The sequence below is a fragment of the Limulus polyphemus genome, unplaced genomic scaffold, assembly GCF_000517525.1.
Source record: "Limulus polyphemus unplaced genomic scaffold, Limulus_polyphemus-2.1.2 Scaffold5996, whole genome shotgun sequence".
Taxonomy (NCBI): Eukaryota; Metazoa; Arthropoda; class Merostomata; order Xiphosura; family Limulidae; genus Limulus; species Limulus polyphemus.
Genome location: NW_013671606.1, coordinates 1 through 8173, shown reverse-complemented (window position 1 = coordinate 8173; position 8173 = coordinate 1). Strand labels below are relative to the sequence as shown.

The window sequence follows — 8173 nt, the reverse complement described above, 5'->3', positions numbered from 1 at the left end:
CTTGTATCTTAGAAGAATTAACAAACAAACATACAGAGACGTAACAGTTGGAACGAATTTACGGAAAATTAACTAACGAACGGAGACGTAACAATAACCTTATCACTTATAACAAAAAGTTAGTACACTTATGCTTGGACAGGACAAAGTAAAACATTAATGAACAATTCACCATAAACCTCAATTAATAAATTAAAAAATTAGAAAAGGAACCAGAAACACTTAATTCTAAAAATCACAATATTCTAAAATTAAATCATTTCTCAAGATTTAATGATAATATTGAACAATAATTCTTTCTAGCTGTAACTCGTGAACTATCTCGTTTTTAAGATGAAAGATGGCTTTCTATTGCGTAGTTAGAGCACTAGGTTAGATATTATATGATAAACTTTTACCGTAAAACCTACCTAATCTTTCAAAACATTAGTATATGTGCATAACCGCTAGGGGAAGGTAGTTTTTGATTCATAATAAATACATTCATACATATTTCATCAAAATTAACGTGTTCTGGGTAGAAGGTGAGTAAGCGCTTTATTATAACAAAATACTCGCACTTATATTAAATGGTAAAAGGAATAATGAACGAATAGTAAACAAAACCATAAAAAAAGACAAGTAGAATTCGCTATCACTCAAGTTCTAGCCATCCTGAAAAACGATGGACCTTCAACAGTTGAAGTCACAACTTTCAACGTTTTCAATTTCATTAAACTCTATACCCATCCTTTAGAAAAAGTAGGCATTGAAGTCTACCATTTGTATTTCAGGAAATAAATTGTTCTCTTATTTTACTTTCTTTCAAAATTGCCGAGTTACACTACTTTTCATAGTAGCTTATTCCATGAGCCAATCACGTTAGAAATAATAAAACTTTTAATCGGAGCACAGCCAGTCTCTTCCAAATCTTAAAACTAAATTTAAACTTCTGTATTACTATTAGTGTATGTTTAATTTCTCATTTATCTATTCATTTCCTTGAAAATATATTTAACTTCAGTAAGATCACATATTTTACACCGACCTTTTTTAAAATAAAATTTTCCCTGTAAAATAATTCTTTCATCTTGGAAATCATTCTAATTCTAGTATTCTACTAATTTCTAGTATCCCCCCTCCTAGTACATTCCAATAAATCATTATCCTTTTCTTTAAGGAAAATCATTCCTTGCTCTACACAAGTATTAGGAAAGAATTTATCATTAAATAAAAAAAGCTATGTAGGTCTGACTACTGAACTTGAAGAAAAGAAAGAAACAAGATAAGGGGGAAAATGGGCATATCATTTGATCCAGCTAATGATCACACAGCAGACTTTGTATGTAGAATAAAATCCCAACATTACTGGCTTCCCCACTTTGTTTATTGAATGCTTGTTGTTTGAATAAAATCTCAGCTTTCATCATTATATCTTTCCTTTAGTTAACTTTATAATACTACTTTTTTGACTGTTTTACAATAGTGTAACATTTTATGAGTGGAAGGTCTGGTTCTATTTGTTTTGCCAGTTAGGAATTCAGTAATGTTGGGATTTATTCTCCATGTTAAATTCTGATGGCTTATTCTACAATGTGATAATTAGCCGGATCAAGTGATATGTCGACTACCATCCCTATCATGTTTGGTTCTTTTTTCAAGTTCAGTAGCCAGTCCTACATAGCTTTTTTATTTAGCAGTAATTATTCTTTCCTAATACTTGTTTGTTTACTTTTTCATAAGATGGCATATGTGGGTTACAAGGTTATATAGTGTATTCTAAAGCTTTATCAATTTTACATATAATAATAATAATGAAATAGGTAGTCAAAGGTCATGAAGACTGTTTTGCTCTATCAAATTATGACAACATTATAGTTACTACTAGAACTAGGTACGCACTAGGCCTGTTGAAGAAATATGACTATGAACAAAAATTAGAAATCTCTGTTTTGGGTATTCACTGGTTTATGACATTGGGGCAGCTGAAAAGTGGTATACACACCAGAGATATAGCAACTAATGTCAGGTAGCTATTCATACCTAGTTTATGATGGCCAGTAAAGAAGAAAATCCAGGTGTCTTTTGTATTGTTTTATTACAGGTGTCCATGCCATTCCTACATAGAAAGTGCTAACACACACTCTAATTCTTATATAGTGCTGATTACATTGTCTATACAGAATTGATGTAATTTACAGTATTAGTACTATTTACTTGTACATGTTTATGTCTATACACACATACAAATATATATATATATAGAGAGAGGGGGGGGGAGAGTTTATTGTTAGTGGATATAACAGCCTTGGTTGACCAAGAGGTCTATTATATTCCTTAAGTATTGTAATATATAAACTTTTACATTCATCTCTCAAATATATATATATATATTTAGAGAGAGATGTTACCTAATGGATCTTATAAAAAGAAACATATAGTTAAAACTGAATAGGTGACAAAGATGTCATCATTAAATAATAGGTTGAACAATTTTATATTTTTAAATCTTTATAAATCTGCTATTGTTCAACCTACTATTTAATTTTATATTCATCACTACAATAGTTAATTGTTTTTAAAACAAAACATCTAGCAAGAAATCATAACAATCTTTACCAAAAGTTATGCTGTTTAAACATCACTGGGGAGTAGGTTTATACCCCACAGAATATATAAACCTCGCATAAAAAACTACACTAATGAAGATGTCAGTGGAACTACAGAAATACTAAACTCCATATTTTTATACTATATAAACTTTGTAAAATGTTCTACTGATGAATAGAAGGATTATATGTATCAACTGCTTTACATTTAACATTACAAGACAGATACCATAAGTAAAGTATAATATAAACTTTGTTAAATGTTTCAATGATGAAAATACATAATATATGTATATATATAACTATCACAATGTCAAATAAAGAATTGTAACTTTAAATGCAAGGACATTAAGGAGCTTAGATATTTATTTAAAAGCTATCAAGATAATGTTGATTTTAAGATTTGTACTTAATAAAAATTTGTAATATTTTTGCAGAATGCAAGTACCTAATTCTGAGCCTGTTTCTCTGTAGACTAACTGTATGATACAAAGTTGAAGCTGTGATGTAACCATGGATTTATCAAAGATGAAAGTTGAACCCTTTTCTGAAAAGGAGCAGAAGAACCTATTGGACATCAAATTGATGAAAAATGAAGATGAAACTCCTACATTATCTAGTGGTAAGTATATATATATTTAGAATTTAAATATTTTGTGTTATGTCCAACACAAGTAGTGTGAATTTTACCTGTTTAACAGTGTACATGAATTTTCTGTCACTGATTATTAGATATTTTTTATTAAATTAGAGGGGGGGTGTTAATTAGGGGAAATACAGTAGTACTAAAAACTTTGACTTGAAGTGTTAATTACAAACCTTAGCATTTTGTTAACCATCTGCATGTGGCTTGGTCAATTTGATTGATTTGTAAAGACCTGTAAACTGTGAAACTTTATACACTGTAACTGAATATGACAGTGTAGTTTTAAATTATATTTTTAATGCTATGATTTATTTGTTTGCTAGAGGGAGCTGTTATTGTGATGATGGCTTGAGACAAGGATACTTTATGAATATGAGTTAGGTTAGTGAAGTTAATGAGAGTGTTTTCATTTATGTAATTTATATTTTGTTTTACAATAAAGATGTTATATTGTTCTGATGGTTTTTAATGAAGATAATCAAATGAAACTGTAATTTTTTTATAAAATGATAATTTTACAAATATTTTTAAAATAAACTTATGAAAAAAATCTGGTATCATAACTCAGAACAAATCACATATTACAATACTAAATATAATAAATATGTAAAATATTCAAGAATTTCATGAACACGGTATTTACTGTAAAGCAAGACTAGTAAAATAAAAACAAGTCACTGTTTTGGACACACTGTCATTGAAGTTGAATCTGAACATTTAAACTTGTTTAAAAGTCCCAACATAGCTTAAACAAATATTAGTGAACAATTTGGAACTATTTACATAGATTGTAATAACTTAAAATATACAGATGTATCAGCATTAAGAAAGCATTATGTATACTTAGTGAACTATTTATAAGAAACTTGAAGATTGTGACTGAGACATATGAACTATACAGCAGAGTTCAGCTTCAAGTTGGTTGGACACTGAGTAAGAACTAAGCCTATTTTTGAAAAGATGCAGTCACTTGGAAATGAGGCTGCTAGTACTTGTAAATATATTTTATACAGTTTGGCCAATGTTGGGAACTTGTAGGTGAGCGACTTCTCTGCCCACTATCAGGTTTTATATATGGGTCAGATTCTTTAACTTGAATCAGATTCTGTAACTTGTTGGTGATAAATTTAAACAATAAACAAACAGCACATAGTCCACTTATTTTGAAATAATATATTAATACAAGTCAAATGTATATATAAATGTCGTTACACTGTTGGTTATCACAGTTGTATCCAGAGCTTTAAATATTTATCTTTTTCTTTAAAGTTCATACAGGTTCTTTCAGTTATTTTAGAACACAATTTGACAAGACAAATTATTCTTCTCTGCTCAGTTATTTCAAAACATACACTTATAGCTATTACTCGACCACCAGGGTTTCTTCTTTGCCCGTCTGAGCACTGGTCTGATTTTTTCTCAGTTTCTCTTTTATACCCTCACTTAATTGGCAATATTTATCTCATGAAACTTTTCACCTATGTCAGTGGGCCCTCTATCCTGGTACTGGCACCTTATTCAGATTATGTTAATACTTTTTCTTGCAAAGCATCACTAACAGGTTTCCCAGTTATTTTGTAATCATCCTAATAATAATATTTAAAAAAAATTGTTTTTTTCTTCTTCTGCCAATTACGATATGCATTCCGAATTACAGTCAGGGGTGGTGGTCACTTTTGGTTGAGGTTGTTAGTGATCTTTTTCTTAGTGAGATGGAGACATATATTTGGATCTGTTGTGGTCCTCCAAGAGGCTCTGAGGCTGCAATTGAGGGTGATCCTTTATATTTTGGAGAAACTTCAGATTCGCTTTTTCCTTTGCCTTTTTTTTATTCTGTTGGACTTTCATCCTTCTGTGGGACTGTGATAAGTATATGGACTTGAAGTGCTGGTGTCTGGGGTTTGATTCTTTAGGGTGGACATGGCAGCTGGCCAGAAGTTGCTTTGATCTAACAAAACAACTTACTTTACCTCAAAAAATGCTGTTCCAATCAATGGTCATCAACAGTCTTTAAATGACCTATGAAAAATGAAAAGGAGGCCATTTTGAGATAAACTGCCCTTGATTTATTTTTCTTTTGTTGGTCCTTTGAGCGTGTGATGTTTGGGCTTTTTCCAAATTGCTTTTGAACCAGCAACTTACTTGATGCCTGAAAGGTCTGGGAGCAAATTTTAGTTTTTTTCTCCATCCACACACATTCTGGCTCATGAAAGGAGGTTTTCTTCTGAGTTATGTAAAGGAACTGTTATGTAAAGGTTTGTCGGAACTTCATGATTTAACCTACCATTGCCAGGTAGAAACATTTTCTGACTCAAATAATACATCTGCTTCTCAAATTTCTGGGTTTTTAGGTGGAGTTGTAGCTCACCTATCTAGGTCTGTGTCCCCTGATGGGACAGAGTAAGTTTACAGACTTACAACTCAAATTCAACATTTTGTATCCTTTCACTTTCCTTTGTTAGAAGACTCAGGATCCCAAGTTTCATTGATTATGGACTGGATCCATTGTTCGCATGCATGTTGGTTTCATTTTTGCCTTCCACATTCCTCCTGGTTGTTGTTGTTGGAGTCTCGATTTTCATCGGCTCCTACAGGGGATCTTAGTTCCACCCCTTTTCATGAGTCCCGACATCATATCCTTGGTACATTGGTACTCAGAATAGATTCTATCTATATCCAAGGTTTCCAATGCTTAGTCAGATCACTAGGAGCATCGGTGATTATTGTATACCTTCAGGGTCTGTGGGGTCTTGGTTCCAAGTATTTCTGGACGTGTGGTAACCTTAACCATGGGTCCAGGATCTCTTCAGGTCCTTGGGTCACAATTGATCATTCAGTTCACATCTTTCTGACTGCCACCCAACCTGTGGGCTTTTTGTCTCCTGCAGTTCATAGGGATGTGGAACTTAGTTCTAGGGTTATCTGAGTCTGGTTGGTCTGAGGATAGATAGAGTCGGGCTAGTTTCAGAAGTTTATTCCTGTCAGTTGTTGAGCTTATGCTGCCAGGAGATTGGTGTCTAGTCATTGATTTTCCTTGTCTATATAAATGTTTAGATTCTCCAAGGTTCATAAGTTACTCATTCCTCAGACTGTGTTTTTTTACTGGGACTGAGACATCTATTCTTCCTTCAATTCAATATGTCACCAGTCTGGATATTTTTTTCATTTCACCTCTCAGTTTGGCTCAACTGTCTCTCATCGTGTTCAACATTATAGAATAGGTCACCACACTCTTACTCACTTCTCTTTCTCCCATTGCATGGATGGTTCTTTTTCTGCTAGGATTGTTGGCATCACTCAAATCCTTCGTGCCTTTGGAACAAGAACACAAGTGATCTTTTTATTGGTTTTTATGTAATCAAGGATCATATACATATATTTATTGGTTTCTCCAGTTTCTTTAGTCTGGATCATTCTTCAATTTGAGGGGTTGTTCAGTCAGGACACTACCATGATTTGGGTTCCTCTACTGCCACCTCATCCAGAGTTTCTTTTTCTACATGAATGCCTTGTTTCAGAGATGGGGTGCATATACCAACAGTCAGGAATTCCAGGGTCTATGCATGGACAACAAGGAATTCTTACACATAGTTTTTGTACTTCTTGCTCTTCAACAGGCAAGGCCTTATGGTCTGGGCTCCTTAAGGGGTAAATTGTCATGCTTCACTCTGAATGTTCTGTGTTTGTATCTTATATTTCTCATCACGGTGGCATATGGTCTAGGGCTCCTTAGTTTCGAATTTTCTCTGGACCACTCCTACCTTATCACCCTTCTAGCTTCCCATGTTCCACAGGTGATGCCTGTGGTGGTATGTCCATTGTCTCAATCCAAACAGATTCTCCCAACAGAATAGATGTTGCATCACAAGGTTCTGTTGGATTGGCTCTCATTTGCTAGTCTAATTGGTGGTTTGGCTGCTCATTGGATCACCAAACTATTGGCAATTTGGTCTCTAGTACCTAATCTTTGGGGTGTGGCAATAGCTGCTTTCCATCTGGACAAGATGGGATTACCACTCTAAACCTTCTCTCCACTTCATACGTTACACGGGGTAAGAATTATGATTTGTTCCAACCCATTGTCAGATCCTTTTGATAGCACCAGACTGGCTGCTGCACCCAGGTTTCTGCTTCTGCAGTCCCTTCTGGTGTGTCCAACTCTTCCACTTCTTTCTAGGCTCTTGCTGTGGAGGCAGCCATGATCTGATATGATACACCTGGCTATCCAAAAGCTCAAGCTTCTAGCGTAGAGGTTATGCTGTCTTTCATACAGCATTGGGTTTAATTTCTAAGGTTGACATATATCTGTCTAGGTTTCTGCTTAGTATAAAAGACACTTTTATCAACAGTAATGAGAGTCATATTGGCAATTTTGTATTGAGAGGAGGTTGAATCCTTTTCAATTAGTGGTGTCAACCATGACTCATTTTTTGACTTGGCTGTTTCACAGAGGTTTTATATCTCCCACAATCGCCATTCCTTAGCTTGGCTTTATCGACCACCATTCGATTATTGAGACTACAAATTTTTTCCATGATTTTTTTATTACTAAATTAAAAAATCTTGCTCTGTCTACAATTTATAATTTTAATAGTAAGAGAGAAACTAACCCCCTAACCCCTGACGAAATCTTAGCCTTAAAAGAATTGTCACTAAATAAAAACATCCATGTTACACTCCTTGATAAAGGCAATGCCATTGTTATACATGTTCTAACTTTGTTTTAAATTTTTCTTTGCACTTTTTTGATAATTCACAGTTTTCTGGTGGATGTCAGGATACTTTTGTACCACAAAGTAAATTATACACCAGACCTGTTCATCTAAATACATTGTGTTATATTTCAGTATGATGTAGTGAAGCATGATTTACATTCAGTGTTGTTATAGACAAATAAACACTATTTATACTTCTATCAACAGTAGAAGCTGATTCTTTA

At 33.6% G+C, this 8173-nt stretch overlaps 1 long non-coding RNA gene across 2 annotated transcripts in view; it reads left to right on the top strand.

Moving 5' to 3' along the window:
* Positions 1-8173, top strand: part of LOC106473240 — a 10751-nt gene extending 2578 nt beyond the window's left edge. The window contains exons 2-3 of one of the 2 annotated variants that reach the window (XR_002613624.1): positions 3026-3210; positions 8157-8173. This is a non-coding gene — a long non-coding RNA (uncharacterized LOC106473240). The remainder of the gene's footprint in view (positions 1-3025; positions 3211-8156) is intronic. The other variant, XR_001291661.2, reaches the window with a different exon arrangement.